At 36.2% G+C, this 17,973-nt stretch overlaps 2 long non-coding RNA genes across 2 annotated transcripts; both read right to left on the bottom strand.

The window, feature by feature from the left end:
* Positions 1-4,204: 4,204 nt before the first annotated feature.
* Positions 4,205-12,802, bottom strand: LOC107063456 (uncharacterized). Its single transcript, XR_001475347.1, has 3 exons — positions 9,984-12,802; positions 4,987-5,094; positions 4,205-4,785 (listed from the first exon to the last, which is right to left on the bottom strand). It is a non-coding gene; the product is annotated as an uncharacterized lncRNA (long non-coding RNA).
* A 1,433-nt stretch (positions 12,803-14,235) lies between these two features.
* On the bottom strand, positions 14,236-17,693 carry LOC107063457 (uncharacterized). Its single transcript, XR_001475348.1, has 2 exons — positions 15,489-17,693; positions 14,236-15,390 (listed from the first exon to the last, which is right to left on the bottom strand). It is a non-coding gene; the product is annotated as an uncharacterized lncRNA (long non-coding RNA).
* Between the last annotated feature and the right edge of the window lie 280 nt (positions 17,694-17,973).

The following is a 17,973-nucleotide window of genomic DNA, read 5'->3' as shown; positions in this document are numbered from 1 at the left end:
AAGCTATAAGTTTCAGGTTGTTGTCTTGGCAAGCAATGTCATCTCTTTTTGGTGTGGGAGCAAGACACCGGATTTCATGTTGTAGCACACATGGTCTATGTTAGTGAATAGTAAATATCCCACAAAATGAACTAAGTTACTTTCAAGGTTTTATGAAGTTTTCCTCATAATTGTTAGATGCATTGACCATGCTCATGATTATGATTCTTCTTTAAAGATTTACTATATTTAGCTTGGTCATACCTATCATGTTATCGTTTATGTCCTCTTATGGTCATGTCACATGTTTTTATTGCATTCCCCTCATACTTAAAACAGTCCATGTACTAATGCATACTTGTGCCTATTTTATTTCACTAATCTGGGGCTTGACGATTCATCTCCCTTCTTTCATGGCTAGTTGATCTCATTGACGATCAAGAGTTGGTTTTGAGTCCTCATGTTTCGAGGACCATGATATTTTTATTGCTTTCCCTATGTTTTAGTTTCCAGACTTTGTATATGGTGTACGCATTACATTCCAACCACTCTTTTGATGTAATAGATGGCTTTTCAAGACTTTGATGTACTTCCGCTTTTTTGTCAAACTCTTTACATTCTTATGAGATTTCTTGATTTTCTCTATTATGTCGTGTATATGTATGTCAAGTTGCTAGTGTAGGGCCTTTTGGGATCTTATATGTCATGTCACATCTAGGATGTACTTTGGGTCGTGATAAACTTGGTATTCAGAGCACAATGGTTTAGAAAAAGGTCCTAGGAAGTCTAACAAGTTGCTTCATGAATGTGAAGCGCACCACATTTATAAATAGAAGGCTACAAAGTGTTTAGAAAACTCCGCTTCTTTCATTACTCTAAAGTCGTGTCATAGAGTTTATCTCTATAAAGAACCAAATCCTAAATTGGATTTGATCCTTTTCAAGATATGGCCCTTCGAAGAGCTTATATGAGAAGAAATGCGGATGAGAATGTGGAGTCGGAGGTTCCTCAAGTTCTGGTTAACCTTTTGGCCGTGCAAGTGACTCATGCTGAATTACGAGTCGCTTTCCAAGTGTTGTCTCAAGTGATGAAGGCTCAAGCTAATAGAAAGGCATTTAATGCTCTCGTGAACCCAAATGTGGGTACGGCGACAACAAGGATAAGGGACTTCGCAAGGATGAATCCTCTGAAATTTCATGGGTCTAAGGTTGACGAGGATCCTCAAGAGTTCATTGATGAGGTTTACAAGATAGTAGGTATTATGTGATTGACTATGGTTGAGAAGGAGAAGTTGGCCGCTTATCAACTCAAGCGTGTTGCTCAAGTGTGGTTTGAACAATGGAAAAGTGAGAGGGCGATTTATGTGGGTCCTCTTGATTGAGAGAAGTTTAAGGGTGTTTTTATTGATCGTTTCTTTTGTCTTGAAATGAGAGAAGAAAAAGTGTTTGAGTTCATTAACCTCCGACAGGGAAATATGAGTGTGAAGGAGTATGCTTTGATGTTCACTCAATAGGCTAAGTATACTCCAACTAAGTAAGGTGTCACATTTTCTTTCTCAAAAGGAATGTACTCCTCCACTCTCTCATATTTCCATGAACAATGATATGATGTATGAGGATGAATACATCACAACACATACAACACAAGGCATAATCGATCCATCAAGGATTTCAAGTAGTATCAAGTTCCCAAACTTTGTAAGTCATGAAACGCGTTCTCAAATGATAGGGGTAATGGAGGGATCCATTTGAAATCATTGTTTACCACTTAGAAAGCATTTCCTTCATTTTAAAGTATTTCAAAAATCAACTCAAGCTCCTAACTCGGACATCTCAATGTCATATAAAAAGATAGACCACACAACCCCTCGCTCGGGCAATTACTCAACTATCACAGTTTTCAGCAACAAATAAATGTATCACACAAGCCCTCATACAGGCTAAGCATCACAAATAGGTATCGTACGAAATAAATAAGGAGTTCAACACCTACCAACTTCTAAGATTCATACTACTACTCATTTCACAGTTAACTTCCTAAGAAAGGTTAATTACTCATCTCAGTCTAAAATAGGGATAGTCAAACGTACCTCGAAGGTCGAAACTTCACTCGAACAACTCTATTGAAGCACTTCCTCAACCACACGAATCTCCAACAATCAAGAATGGATAGAGTTCATCAAAAGGAGTCCAAATATACCCATATTAATTGGATTAGAAATGGGGATAAATTAGTCCAAAAATCACTTCGAAAATTGAAAGGATAAAATCAGATTTTTAATTGAAAATAAAGTTCTACAAGTCAAGGGGGATTCATGGTTGAAAATTCCATTAAAATCGATCAAGCAACGAGCTCCAAATTAAGAAAATTACAATTTTCTAACTTTGGGGGAAAATCCCCAAAACCCACATTGAAATCAAGAATTAAAAGTTGTTTTGGATGATAAAAAATAAAGAAAATGATAAGGGGTTGGTAGGGGAACTTACCCCCATGAATTTCACCAAGAAAAACTTTCAAGAATCGTCTCTCCTAAGCTCAAATCGAGTGAAAATTGGGAAGAATCCTCAATTTAATTTTTTTCCAGGTGAAATTGGTCATCGCGATTGCAAGCCACTAATTCTCGCGATCGCGAAGGGCACGAAAGATTACATCGCGATCGTGAAGGCTAAGGGAGAGAAAGGTTCATCGCAAGCCTAAGGGCCGCGATCGCGAAGGTCAAAATGACATGCACCAGAAATTGAAAGCCAACAACTCAACACAAGGAAAAATGCTCCATAATGGACACTCGAAAATCGTTCGGAGTCTAGTAAAAATAAATTGGAGATGCTACCCCACTAAATTCAACTTTCTGGACTCAACGGAATCGTTGAATTTCAGAAAATATGTCAAATAACGGAATTACCCTTTCGGACCACTCTTAAGGTTTAAAACTCGACTTCTTACCCAAACGCCCAAAACTCATCCTAAGGCCTCGAAAACCTTACCAACCACTTCACTAGCTCCAATTCGACGTTTCGGACGCAATGAAACTGACGAAATTCTCATCCGACACTCGAAACTAAAAATATTAAACAAAGTCAACCCTATCATGAATTCTCAACTCAAGAGAGGTCAACTCACCAAAAATACACCCGATCGCATCAGGGACCACACCATCCATTCCCGAAACACAAATTAAGCATGAAAATGCTAAGGGAAGGAGAAAATGATCATTTCACAATTAAAAACAATTCACAAAAAATGGGACATTACAACCAAGCTACTGTTATAAAATGCACGAGTTTCATCCATTAGTTTCGCCCCAATGTGATTGAGGAAGGGTTTTTGAAGACGATATTCTACTACTTCCAAATAGAATGTGACTATCATTTGAGACTAAGGCGTAATAATAGTAGTAGTTGTTGTAGTAGTAGTATCGAACAATTAGCATAGATATACACTTTAAGAAATCACAAAATGTGAGTGATGAAGTGGTAAACATGCAAGTGCTTATGCTATTATTTTCAAATGCAGATGTTATTCGTGCCACTATATAATATCAAGAATAATTTAAACAATCAGATTATAGAACTTCAAAGAATATATGTCTTCTCGAGTAGCTATGAATAAGTTTAAGTCTTTATTTTTGAATTCTAATTATGATAAATGCCAGAGATATTTTCCTAATAAAAGGTTTTTTATTTCTCTTTTTTTACACAGATGGAATGATTCTTTTGTCGAGAACTTTGAAGTCACTTGTAGGTTTATTACCATCCTTTACTGGATATTTTGATTAGGGGTGTTCGTCAATTGATTTAATATGATTTTGAGACATTGTGTTTCTGTATTTTGTGGTATGCAATTTTTCTCTGGTCTTTTTTTTTTTTAACCCTCCCTAGAAGCGCCCACCCCTTTTGCTCCCTTGGTGACTCGAACTCGCAACCTTTGGGTTGGAAGTGAGGGGTGCTTACCATCCGAGTAATTCCTTCCCTCTGGTCAGTTTCAGTTAAATAACTTCAATTTGTTTGCATTGCTTACTTTGTTTTATATACATGAGTTTCTAGATACGTGTCCCATGTAATTTTTTTATATAGATTTGTTAGAACTATTTAAATTTTATAACAACATGCATAAGTAATAAAATGCAACAATTATAAATAAATCTTAAAATGTGACAAGAAATTTCTTCCATTTTAGTAATACGATATTAATATTCAACTCTTCTCCTTCTCATATTACTGTTTTATTATACTTTGACTAAATCTCCTGTTTAACTTAAGTTAGTTGTTGTCCATGTATTTAATGCTTGACCAAGCCACACCGACATTGATACATCGATTTCGCACATGTAGTTCGATCCCAGCGGACAAGATAGATTTACCCTTGGAAAGAGCCAGTCATGATGATTTTCGTGGATATGCAATGTTTTCTCTTTAGTAATACATCATGTAATATATTAGACATGCTCCTCATATAAGGATCAACCAAAAATAAGCTAATTAGACGTGATAATCTTAAATTTTATGTACAACTCTAATAATGCATCAGAAAAAAAGACTAAAAGGACATCATAAGCAACATGCTCAAACATAAATGCTAAGTACTATGTGATGATGACATCTCACCTCCTTCTATGCCCCTCTCTAGTATGAAACACAACCTTTTAATTTCTAGAATATTAAACAGCCATACAGACGATGCTTAGAATATGTACCTCACACGACAACATGGATACTGCTTGGAGTAGCCTGACATATGGTATCACAACATTTTCTAATCCCCCATTAATTATTGTTTGAAACATCTATCAATCCATGAATGTGCTTCCTGGTGGAAGTAAAGAAAAGAAAGAAACAACTTCAATAACCACTTCAGCTGAAGTATAATCAAAATGTTACAATTTGAGAACATACGTCATCTATATATATATTACCTTCCTGAGAAAACAAGTTCCAATGTTATTCAATTGACCTTTAAAGACCAAAAGACAATAGCAGATTTACCTTATACTAGAAGTTGTTAAATTACCTGTTGCACTCCCACGTAAGTCACATAGTATAAGGGATCTAGTGTTTCATCTCACAACTGTAACATTGTTCGACACATCATGAACGAACTTATCAGGTAAACACTAACCTGCAGCATCCACGAACGACCTCACACACAAAAAGCAAACACTTAAAAGAATATTAGCTAGCTTGCAATGGGTGATCAATCAAGAGAGAAAAGCGTACTAGTGACGATTCTTGAACAGACACATACATATGCTGCATGGCACACACATATGACATATGATTCCTTAATAGGCACATGCATATGCTATCAAGCTTAACACGAATCCCTAGTAAAATACCGTGTTGAAAACCATCTATAGACACCAAGAGGGAAACAATAATTCCAATGTTAAGGTGGATCATAAGTAAATTGCAACAGCTACAAGACTGCAATGCATTTAGTTTCTCACTTAAGCAAGAAACTTGCCAGCTTCTCACTAAAGCAAGAAACTTGCCAGCTTCTCACTAAAGCAAGAAACTAATTTGCACAATTTCTAATTACCAATCATCATATCATATATTACTAAAATTGGGAAAAAATTTAGAAAATCTAAAATTGAGTTTGGATACTTCTCAGGTGTCCATAACAATCAGCGATCTCGTCATATGGATCATCCAAGAAAATAATCATCTAGACTAAAAACTTTATGGCTACAGAGTACAACATACGCTAGTGGAAAATATCCATGTTGAGCACTTCCACTAGGTTTTACAAAGACAAAAGGGACCCGCTGATTAGGAAGGAACTACATTGAAGTTCATGCTCTAGGAGACCCAAACAGTTACATGCACAAAAAGAATGTTACAGGTAATGGGAACCCATACCACGTAGGAGAGATCACTAGAGATGCCAAACAAGGCAAAGCGCCCTTTGCTTGATGCCTGATGATATCCAATATCCAAATTGCAGTGTAAGCACCAAAATGGAAACAAACATGGTCCTCAAGGATGCACATCGAAACCAAACTACAAAATTTCCAAATCTTATCCTCTTACTACCACCATGTGGCCTACGAACATTCATCCAACCAAACTTAATCAACTGGTAGGCTAAACGAAATCAGAGGAGGTAAGTACAGAGAACACGAAAAGTAGAGGAGCGTGTTACCGGGACATCAAAAGATCCACAATTGAGTTTGAATACACTTATCATGAATTGTCGATAGCCATGGAGATCTCATCAGTATAAGTTGAATCACCAATGAACATAAACATCTGGATTATTAAAAAACAAACATGGTAACAAAATAAACACCAGTGAAGGAATTTGACAACAGAGAAGGACACCATTCTGATTAGGCAAGAAAATTGAATTGAAGATCTCAATAATCAGTAGAAGCATCAACCAAAAAATGATAATTCAACTTTTAACTTTATTTCTTCCATTTTTAGTAATACATGATGATATTAATATTTAACTCATCTCCTTCTCATATTACTGTTTTATTACACTCTGACTAAATCTCCTGACGTTGGAGATAACAGTTTAACTTAAGTTAGTTATAGTTCATGTATTTAATGCTGCTGCAGTTTCGATATGATTATCTTTTGACCTCCTTCCCATCTCAATCTTTATACAAGTGACCGCAAAACTTACTCTGAAGCATGAGAAACACGGGGATTTAACACGAGGTCACCTGAAAGAGAATCTAGCAATCAATGGCTAATATTCATAATTCAGTCACCTGTAAAACTCAACCTTGCAACAACCTCAAGAGGTAAGTTTCCAATGGAGGAGAATCTCGAAAATATTCATAATTCACAGTCACCTCATCAAGTTTATTACCCCAACATGCCATGGTCAGTCAGCAAGGTGAGTACACTATTTTGTACTGAAGTACTCCTACACATCCACCACATGTTGATTCCGAAAAGATCATTATAATTGCAAGAAAATGCATATGATGATGAGTAACTTTGATAGCTTGAGCTAATATTATTATTGGACTTAGTACCTTGGTACTGCAGAGATACAAGAGAACATAAGGATGAGTAATTACCTTGAAACATAAAAATGTAAAGCTACCAAATCAAGTTTATGAAATTCCGCCTGTCAAGAACAATTCAAAAATGTGTGGTGTGAAGTTGAGCTCAATTCAGAAATGTGTAGAGTGTGTTGACCAAGCCACACCAACACTAATACATCGATCTCCCACATGTAGTTCAATCCTAGGGACAAGACAGAACTACCTTTGGAGAAAGCCAGTCATGATGATTTCCATGGATATTCACAAAGATGCAAATGTTTTTCTTCTTTTGTAAGACATCATGTGATGTATTAGACATGCTCCTCATATAAGGATCAACCAAAAATAAGCTATTTTGATGAATTAGACCTGAAAATCTTACTTGTGTAGAACTCTAGTAATGCATCAGAAAAAGAGACTAAAAGGACATCATAAGTAACATGCTCAAATAAAAATGCCAAGTATCATGTGATGATGAAATCTAACCTCTTTCTATGACCCTCTCTAGTATGAAACACAACTTATTAATTTCTAGAATAAACGACCATACAGACACTGCTTAGAGTAGCCTGACATATGGTATCATAATATTTTCTAATCCCCATTAATTATTGTTTGAAACATATATCAACATGAATGTGCTTCCCAGCGAAAGCAAAGAAAAGAAAGAAACAACTTCACTAACCACTTCAGCTAAAGAATCATCAAAATGTTACAATTTGAGAACGACATCTATATACCTTCCTGAGGAACTTGAGAAAAAAAGTTCCAATGCTTTTCAATTGACCTTTAAAGACCAAATGACAAGAGCAGATTTACCTTAAACTAGAGTTTGTTAAATTACTTGTTGCATTCCCATGGTAAGTCACATAGTATAAGGGAGCTCCTACATCCAGTGTTGCATCTCACAGCTATAACATTTTTCGACACAGGAAGTTACATGAACAGACTAATTTGGTAAACACTAACTTGCAGCATCCACAAACGACCTCACAAACAAAAAGCAAATAGTTAAAAGAATATTACCTTGCAATGGGTGATTAATCAAGAGAGGAAACCGTAGTGACGATTCTTGAACAGACACATACATATGCTGCATGGCACACACATATGACATATGATTCCTTAATAGGCACATGCATATGCTATCAAGCTTAACACGAATCCCTAGTAAAATACCGTGTTGAAAACCATCTATAGACACCAACAGGGAAACAATAATTCCAATGTTAAGGTGGATCATAAGTAAATTACAACAGCTGCAAGACTACAATGCATTTAGTTTCTCACTTAAGCAAGAAACTTGCCAGCTTCTCACTAAAGCAAGAAACTAATTTGCACAATTTCTAATTACCAATCATCATATCATATATTACTAAAATTGGGAAAAAAGTTGAAAGTTGATATACCAAAATAACCCTATAAACTGAGATACTACAATAATAATTAATTAATATATATAGTTATATTTAAGTTGCATTTTAATTTCAACATTGAATGTTACTTCAGTTATTTTAATTATTGGTTACCAATGAAAGATAATAAATTAAAAAGCTTTTGATTTCCTTATGTTACCAATTTAACTAGATAATGAATAATCTTATTTGTTATCTTAAATTTTTCTCACTAATCAACTTATTATAAATGAAATAATCAACCCCTTCTTGACTCCTCGTTAGAAGAAATAATAGAGACAAGTTGAAGATTTCTAATAAAGGTATGTTCATTTTATTTGGTTATTTTCTTTGAATGTTTATGAAAATATATATTCCTTTTCGTGTATTTTTTAAGCACTATCCAATTTTTCTTTTATTGTACTTCTTTGTCTTTGTCAGATAATTATAATGAGCTCAATTTCTATGATGAGGAACCTCAAAAATCATTGCCAAGGATCCTTCCTTCTACATAACCTTTTAGATTTCCCAAATGAATCTATATGTTGCACCTAATAATATCAAAGTAGTTATAAGAACTTGAAAGAAAAGAGGAACAAAGTTGGACCATCAAGTTTCTCCAAAGTAACATCTCTTAAATGATGACTCTGAGTCATGACTGGCAAATTTAGACAACTGGAGCTTAGAGGATGAGAAGTACCCCATTCGGAGTTATCTGGTGAAATTGGACAATTGGAGATTTTAAAAAAAATATCCCACTCAAATTATTTGGCAAATTTGGATAGCTGGAACTTAGAGAAAATAAAAATATCCCATTTAGTGGCCATATTTAAAAAAGAAAAACCACGACAAACTGAATCCAAAGCATCCTAACTACATCAAGATGCTAATACCTCCCTCAACTTCAAAAATAGTACTCTCACATCTATATTGTTGTTTTATAGGTAAGCCATCCAAATTAGAAAATACAACAAATACTTTTAAACTAGGAGTCGGACATTATCAAAACCATTGTAGATGACTATAACAGACTGCTTCTTAGAAACCCCGTAATCTTGTCCCTTCTCGTGTTTGGTGCATGAACCCACCTAACTAATTGTGTGGATAACACAATATCACTGTGCAACTAATACTTGCTCTTGGTAGATAACACACAAAAATTCCACTACTCTAGCACATGTACTCCATTTAAAGCTTCTAGGTAGATAAAGAAAACGAGAAGAGTAGGGATGGAAACTTCTTCGTGTTGAATGAGCTAATCGCCCAACAACATGGGATACAGAGAGAAACATCTACAAGGGAAGACTCTAAAACTTCTACTGAAGAGTCTTCTAGAGGAGAAGATGCAAGAAAAGACGATCTGTTGCAGGTACCAGAGATAAGGATTACTTCATTACAAAGATTATTGACATCCAACAATAGAAACTGCATGGTCTATACCCTTATCATCATTACCTCGTGTAGATCCAAAAAGAAATTGGCATAACCTAAACATGAAGTTCTTGGATGCCTCAAGAAACTAACAGAAGTGAGAATTTACAGCAAAGTCAAATTTCAAAATATATCTGCAAACCTAGAAAGAGATTCCCTGCGCCATAAGCTCACCATACCATTTGAATCTCACTTCCAGCACAGGAGACCAAGCATTCCGGCACAGGAGACCAAGCATTCTGCCAGACTTCATTTCTGCAATTGACAGGTCTTCTCATTCCATAACTATATAGCAAAATCAAAGGACTTAGAGATATAACAACAACAACAAATCCATACATATCCGATTCTTTAAATACCCAAAAATCATCAACCGTCTCCGGTCATCAGGAAAATGAACACACAAGACTAGTTGCACTATGGCAGAAACCTCAAAAAAAAAAATCCTTGACCCCGCCACCCAAACTTCCAAATGCCACAACCAAAGAGCAGAAACCTGCATCAGGGAAAAAATTAAAGACTACCAGATCATATAAGACAACCGGCAGGAGAAAGGAACTCGAGTTGCCAACCCTCCCCATTGTAACCAAGCAGGGATATTTATAGAGGGCAGCGGGACAAAACAATTGACTACAAGATTAAGTAGAGATATCAACTCCAAACCACCAAAGACAGTTGCAGCTTTGTGAAAAATGTAAGATCATGTCATCAAAATCGACAGCTCTACTCCCATTTGGAGGAAGGGGAGAAAGAAGATAGATCTAACCGAAACCTGATTACACAGAAAATTCCAAGAGAACTCCTAGATTCATGGAAAAACTTCCAAACTTGCACGATGATAAAAATGGCAACTTCAACCATATGAAGAAAATTAGTACAAAGCTCAACTCAAAAGAGTATTTACAAGAACAAGAATCATTCAAAAACTTCCCAACTTGCAGGTTGATCTAATATGTAATTGATTTACTAGGATATCTCATGAGAAGATCTTTTACACAAAAAAAAAGATACAGATAGCATAAAGAGTGTACATGACATGTTACACAAAAGATGAGCCAAGTTTTATACTTGATATATTCCTGATTCAATGAATTCCTCCCTCTTCGGTGCAAAGACTGTTCAAGTGGCAATGCCTTATGGAGAAAAAAAGTGTGATATAGCTTTTTTTTATATTAAAGTTTTACAGAATAGCTAACTGTCTGAAGCAACTCCTCAAATGATTGGATATTTGAACATAGTGTACACATGTTTCCAAAAAAAAGGTACAGGAGAGATCTTCAAAAATAAAAAAAGTTTTCATTTACCTAACAACAATTAATTTGAAAATAATAGTGATTATGGCTGCAAATAGTGCGCCCAATAAATAAACCACAAATTAAATGAGAGAAAGTCGAAGTTAGATGGTGTCGGTACGTGTAACGACCCGAACCATTGTTAATTAAGAAGGAAAAATATCGGGAAAAACTGGGTCTCTCGGCCTTCCAGAGCGGGCCAGATGCCGCCAGGGCGGCGACGCTCTAGCGGGATAAGTGGCTTCCAGAGCGGATGGACGAGACAGAATGTAAATAACGCGAAGTCTGATTTTCTCCTTTTTCCAAAAAACACCAAAAAGAGGCGAAAATCACCCCAGAAACCCTCAAAAGGCTTCTCTAGGCTTGGGAAGGAAGGAGAAAGAGATTTCTAGCATAAGGAGGTCGATAGATTGCGGACTTCTGGTCAAGATTCACCGTCCCGTCATTCAGAAACCAGATTTTGAGCTACAATCCCTCTGTGAATGCTTGGCGCCCATGTAGGTTAGGTTTATTAATTGAGTAGTTATAAATCCGTGACTCACTGCGTAGTATATTGGTAATTGACGGTAGAATTCATATGTAGGCTTTTGTGCACCGAAAAAAAGATGACTATACGTATATTCCTAGCTGTTACATCAGACGTATACCATAGGAGGAAGCCCTACCCCGTGAACTAGGGTTACGTGATGGTTTGATTTTCTGTTGTGTGATATAAACTTGTTAATGGTTTCGTGATATGCATACGTGTATGGGATTAGAGATATCATGGATCGTACCTAATGAAAAGACTGAATATGTACAATTGCATGCCATGAACCTAATACTTAATTGTATGGCCATAAGTATGTGTGTTATAGATGTGATTGTGATTGTGATTGTGCTGATTGGACAGGGTATCACGTACAGACACACTAACATGCATTGGATCGGGTGTCACGTACCGACACACTAACATGCATTGGATCAAGTGTCACGTTCCGGCACACTAACATACATTGGATCGGGTATCACGTACTAACACATATACATGCATTGGATCGGGTGTCACGTTCCGGCACACTAACAGTTTGGACGTGGGTTTCGTGAGAGGACCACTTGTGATTGATATCTTCATATATGCTTGTTATTGATAATGTGGATATGTATGTTGTTCTCAAACTAATAATTGGATTGCACGTATATATACATGCGTGGACTGTTGGTGTCGTAAGATAATTGGGTATATCTGGCTAATGTAAATGAACAATTAACGGCCAGGCCCAAATCGGGAGGTGGTATGGTAAGTGGGGACCAAGGGTCCCGGTGTTATCATTCGTTATTTAGATAGGTGGTGATGTGTATTGTCGTTAAGAATTGGGGTGGGTTATGCCGTCAATATTAATAGTTGGGTTGAAATGGTTAACAAGCCTTGATAGAACATACTATGGGGTCAAGGGTCGAGTGGTGACGTGGAAGAAGTATGGGTGTGTCGTGAGTGGTCGGCCGGGTTGGTAGTGGTTACATCCGAAAACTCCTATAAGAGATAGAATGGTTAAGCTAGGATCAAGGATGGATCGAGTAAGGGGTTAGAGTCTAGTGTACTAGTATATGTTTAAGTCTCACGAAAATATAAAGGTGGAGGAATGAACAGTCTTATTGCATGTTTCTTGCTAGTCGATTTCTTATATTATGCGATGGGCATCGGGTTGACCGATGATGCCTACTAGTACGTGTGGTTGTACTGATACTATTCTTGCTATGCCTTTTTGGCATAGTCTGGTTGCAGGGTCAGTGATGTTTCATAGGTGAAGACGAAGGCAATCTCCAACAACTTCTATTTTTCCTTCCTACGTTATTTATAATTTTGTTATACCTTGTACTTTTAGTAGCTCTTGTACCTGTTTTAGACTAGATCCCTGGGGTGTTAATTACTTTACAAGCCTTAACTTTGAATTGTGTAAAACTCTTATTTTATGGAAATCTCCATGAATTTATTTCTATTCTTAGTTTCCTTAATCTTCCGCATGTTTTTAACTATTGGGAATCGAGGGTTCTCCTACTTAGGAGTTAGAGTAGGTGTCCGCACGGCCCGGTGGGTTGGATCGTGACAGTCTGATCGGTGGAAAAATTAGAACATCATATCAAAGGGAAGAATCCGATGCCGACTTTGACCATTTTTGCCACTATAAATATGTTGTCACCATTACATCAATTATTGAAATCCAAAATCAATTTTTTTGTTCTCTAATTTCAATTGGCCAGATTTATGACCATAGTTATTTAAGTAATAATGAGCAAATTCTGGGTTTTGCTTACTCATCTCCATGCTGCTCTTGCCGGGTACAAATTATTAATTAACTCTTCCATTTCTCAACCAGGGTTTAATTAATCTTTTTCGTTTAACATGATCAATAATTTCTGATATTCCCTTTTATCTAAAAACATGCAGGCCATTGGTGATGTCTACCCTCTGTAAGTAATTCATCTGTTGAGTTCATAAAAGATTTGTTCTATATATAATCGTGTATGAAAAGTTTAATTATCCAGTATCCTTAATCTTTTTCTTTTTTTTTGGTTATTGTGTAGATATGGATCAATAGTATGGGTCATGACCATGTACTGTAACCACCACTGACATGTAAAATTTTCAGTTAAGCTAACTACTAGAAGAGCACCATTTCAAGGAGAGAGTGGTAAGAAAAGATCATACTGATTAGTTGAGATAATCAAACTGAAAATTAGAAAATCGGACACACACAGGAGCTTGAACCAAACGAAACCTCAACAAAAATCAACAAACAAAGGCTGCTCCACGAAAAGAAGAAATTTACTTAAAGAGACCACAACTGCAAGCACAAAAAGAAGGAAAAGTTAATGCAAAGCTGGCAAAACCCAAACCACTTGGGAAATCACTAGAAATGACATCGACAATATTTACAAACCTCCTTTTTCTCAAAGCCCTAACGATATCCAGATTGCAGTGCAAACACCTATACTACCAGCTTACTGAACAACACTAACCTTTTAAATTTCCAAATCTAATCCTCCAATACTGTTCACTATGTGGTATATACACCACCTTCCTTTCAACAGTAAAAACTCAAAGATGAGCCAAAAAGAAAATGGAAGCAGAGAAAATAAGCAGAAAGAACACAAACGTAGATGAGCACTTCACGGGGCTATGAAAACATCCAGAAATGAGTTAGTACTTACCAGATGTCCACACCCATAAGAGACCTGGATCTGAAAAAACAAAAGCATCTGGACCCAAAACTGAAAATGCACTTGTGGAAAGACAAACACTTTTGATAATGAGACAAAGGAATCTCTATGACCAGGGAAGAAGACTGAATCGAAGAGCTAGATACTAATACAAAGCCTGAACTATGGAAACCTCAACACAAAGACAAACAAGGCTGCTCCATGAAAGGAAGACTTCATGGATATTTTAAGACCCAACAACAGCTGACACAAAAAGAAGGGAACAGTGAAAGCGCAAGCTGCAAAACCCATACCATATAGGAGAGATCACAAGATGAGATGCCAGACAAGACTGCATAAATCCCTTGCCAGTGCCTGGGGATATCCACATTGCAGTGCAAGCGCAAGCACCAATATGGCAAAGAAACAGGGTGCAAAAGGAGAGGACACACTGAAACCAAACTTCGAAACTACAAAATCTGATCCGAACTTCGAAATTACCAAATTTGATCCCCTCACGGGTCACCATGTGGTCTACAAACATGCATCCAAACAAACAAAATCAAGTGGCATGATAAACATAAGAAAATAGAAGCAGAGACTATAAGTAGCAAGAACACCACAGTGGAGGAGATCTTAGGTCCATAAGAAAATCTAAAATTGAGTTTGGATACTTCTCAGGTGTCCATAACAATCAGCGATCTCGTCATATGGATCATCCAAGAAAATAATCATCTAGACTAAAAACTTTATGGCTACAGAGTACAACATACGCTAGTGGAAAATATCCATGTTGAGCACTTCCACTAGGTTTTACAAAGACAAAAGGGACCCGCTGATTAGGAAGGAACTACATTGAAGTTCATGCTCTAGGAGACCCAAACAGTTACATGCACAAAAAGAATGTTACAGGTAATGGGAACCCATACCACGTAGGAGAGATCACTAGAGATGCCAAACAAGGCAAAGCGCCCTTTGCTTGATGCCTGATGATATCCAATATCCAAATTGCAGTGTAAGCACCAAAATGGAAACAAACATGGTCCTCAAGGATGCACATCGAAACCAAACTACAAAATTTCCAAATCTTATCCTCTTACTACCACCATGTGGCCTACGAACATTCATCCAACCAAACTTAATCAACTGGTAGGCTAAACGAAATCAGAGGAGGTAAGTACAGAGAACACGAAAAGTAGAGGAGCGTGTTACCGGGACATCAAAAGATCCACAATTGAGTTTGAATACACTTATCATGAATTGTCGATAGCCATGGAGATCTCATCAGTATAAGTTGAATCACCAATGAACATAAACATCTGGATTATTAAAAAACAAACATGGTAACAAAATAAACACCAGTGAAGGAATTTGACAACAGAGAAGGACACCATTCTGATTAGGCAAGAAAATTGAATTGAAGATCTCAATAATCAGTAGAAGCATCAACCAAAAAATGATAATTCAACTTTTAACTTTATTTCTTCCATTTTTAGTAATACATGATGATATTAATATTTAACTCATCTCCTTCTCATATTACTGTTTTATTACACTCTGACTAAATCTCCTGACGTTGGAGATAACAGTTTAACTTAAGTTAGTTATAGTTCATGTATTTAATGCTGCTGCAGTTTCGATATGATTATCTTTTGACCTCCTTCCCATCTCAATCTTTATACAAGTGACCGCAAAACTTACTCTGAAGCATGAGAAACACGGGGATTTAACACGAGGTCACCTGAAAGAGAATCTAGCAATCAATGGCTAATATTCATAATTCAGTCACCTGTAAAACTCAACCTTGCAACAACCTCAAGAGGTAAGTTTCCAATGGAGGAGAATCTCGAAAATATTCATAATTCACAGTCACCTCATCAAGTTTATTACCCCAACATGCCATGGTCAGTCAGCAAGGTGAGTACACTATTTTGTACTGAAGTACTCCTACACATCCACCACATGTTGATTCCGAAAAGATCATTATAATTGCAAGAAAATGCATATGATGATGAGTAACTTTGATAGCTTGAGCTAATATTATTATTGGACTTAGTACCTTGGTACTGCAGAGATACAAGAGAACATAAGGATGAGTAATTACCTTGAAACATAAAAATGTAAAGCTACCAAATCAAGTTTATGAAATTCCGCCTGTCAAGAACAATTCAAAAATGTGTGGTGTGAAGTTGAGCTCAATTCAGAAATGTGTAGAGTGTGTTGACCAAGCCACACCAACACTAATACATCGATCTCCCACATGTAGTTCAATCCTAGGGACAAGACAGAACTACCTTTGGAGAAAGCCAGTCATGATGATTTCCATGGATATTCACAAAGATGCAAATGTTTTTCTTCTTTTGTAAGACATCATGTGATGTATTAGACATGCTCCTCATATAAGGATCAACCAAAAATAAGCTATTTTGATGAATTAGACCTGAAAATCTTACTTGTGTAGAACTCTAGTAATGCATCAGAAAAAGAGACTAAAAGGACATCATAAGTAACATGCTCAAATAAAAATGCCAAGTATCATGTGATGATGAAATCTAACCTCTTTCTATGACCCTCTCTAGTATGAAACACAACTTATTAATTTCTAGAATAAACGACCATACAGACACTGCTTAGAGTAGCCTGACATATGGTATCATAATATTTTCTAATCCCCATTAATTATTGTTTGAAACATATATCAACATGAATGTGCTTCCCAGCGAAAGCAAAGAAAAGAAAGAAACAACTTCACTAACCACTTCAGCTAAAGAATCATCAAAATGTTACAATTTGAGAACGACATCTATATACCTTCCTGAGGAACTTGAGAAAAAAAGTTCCAATGCTTTTCAATTGACCTTTAAAGACCAAATGACAAGAGCAGATTTACCTTAAACTAGAGTTTGTTAAATTACTTGTTGCATTCCCATGGTAAGTCACATAGTATAAGGGAGCTCCTACATCCAGTGTTGCATCTCACAGCTATAACATTTTTCGACACAGGAAGTTACATGAACAGACTAATTTGGTAAACACTAACTTGCAGCATCCACAAACGACCTCACAAACAAAAAGCAAATAGTTAAAAGAATATTACCTTGCAATGGGTGATTAATCAAGAGAGGAAACCGTAGTGACGATTCTTGAACAGACACATACATATGCTATCAAGCTTAACACGAATCCCTAGTAAAATACCGTGTTGAAAACCATCTATAGACACCAAGAGGGAAACAATAATTCCAATGTTAAGGTGGATCATAAGTAAATTGCAACAGCTACAAGACTGCAATGCATTTAGTTTCTCACTTAAGCAAGAAACTTGCCAGCTTCTCATTGAAGCAAGAAACTAAGTTGCCACAATTTCTAATTATCAATCATCTTATCATATATTACTAAAATTGGGAAAAAAGTTGAAAGTTGATATACCAAAATAACCCTATAAACTGAGATACTAAAATAACAATTAATATATATATATATATAGTAAAATTTAAGTTGCATTTTAATTTCAACATTGAATGTTACTTCAGTTATTTTAATTATTGGTTACCAGTGAAAGAATAATAAATTAAAAAGCTTTCGGATTTCCTTATGTTACCAATTTAACTAGATAATGAATAATCTTATTTGTTATCTTAATTTTTTCTCACTAATCAACTTATTATAAATGAAATAATCAACCCCTTCTTGACTC

Source organism: Solanum tuberosum, unplaced genomic scaffold (genome assembly GCF_000226075.1).
Source record: "Solanum tuberosum cultivar DM 1-3 516 R44 unplaced genomic scaffold, SolTub_3.0 scf00348, whole genome shotgun sequence".
In the NCBI taxonomy this organism is placed as follows: Eukaryota; Viridiplantae; Streptophyta; class Magnoliopsida; order Solanales; family Solanaceae; genus Solanum; species Solanum tuberosum.
The sequence above is the reverse complement of the archived record's forward strand: the minus strand, read 5'-3'. Positions and strand labels throughout refer to the sequence as shown.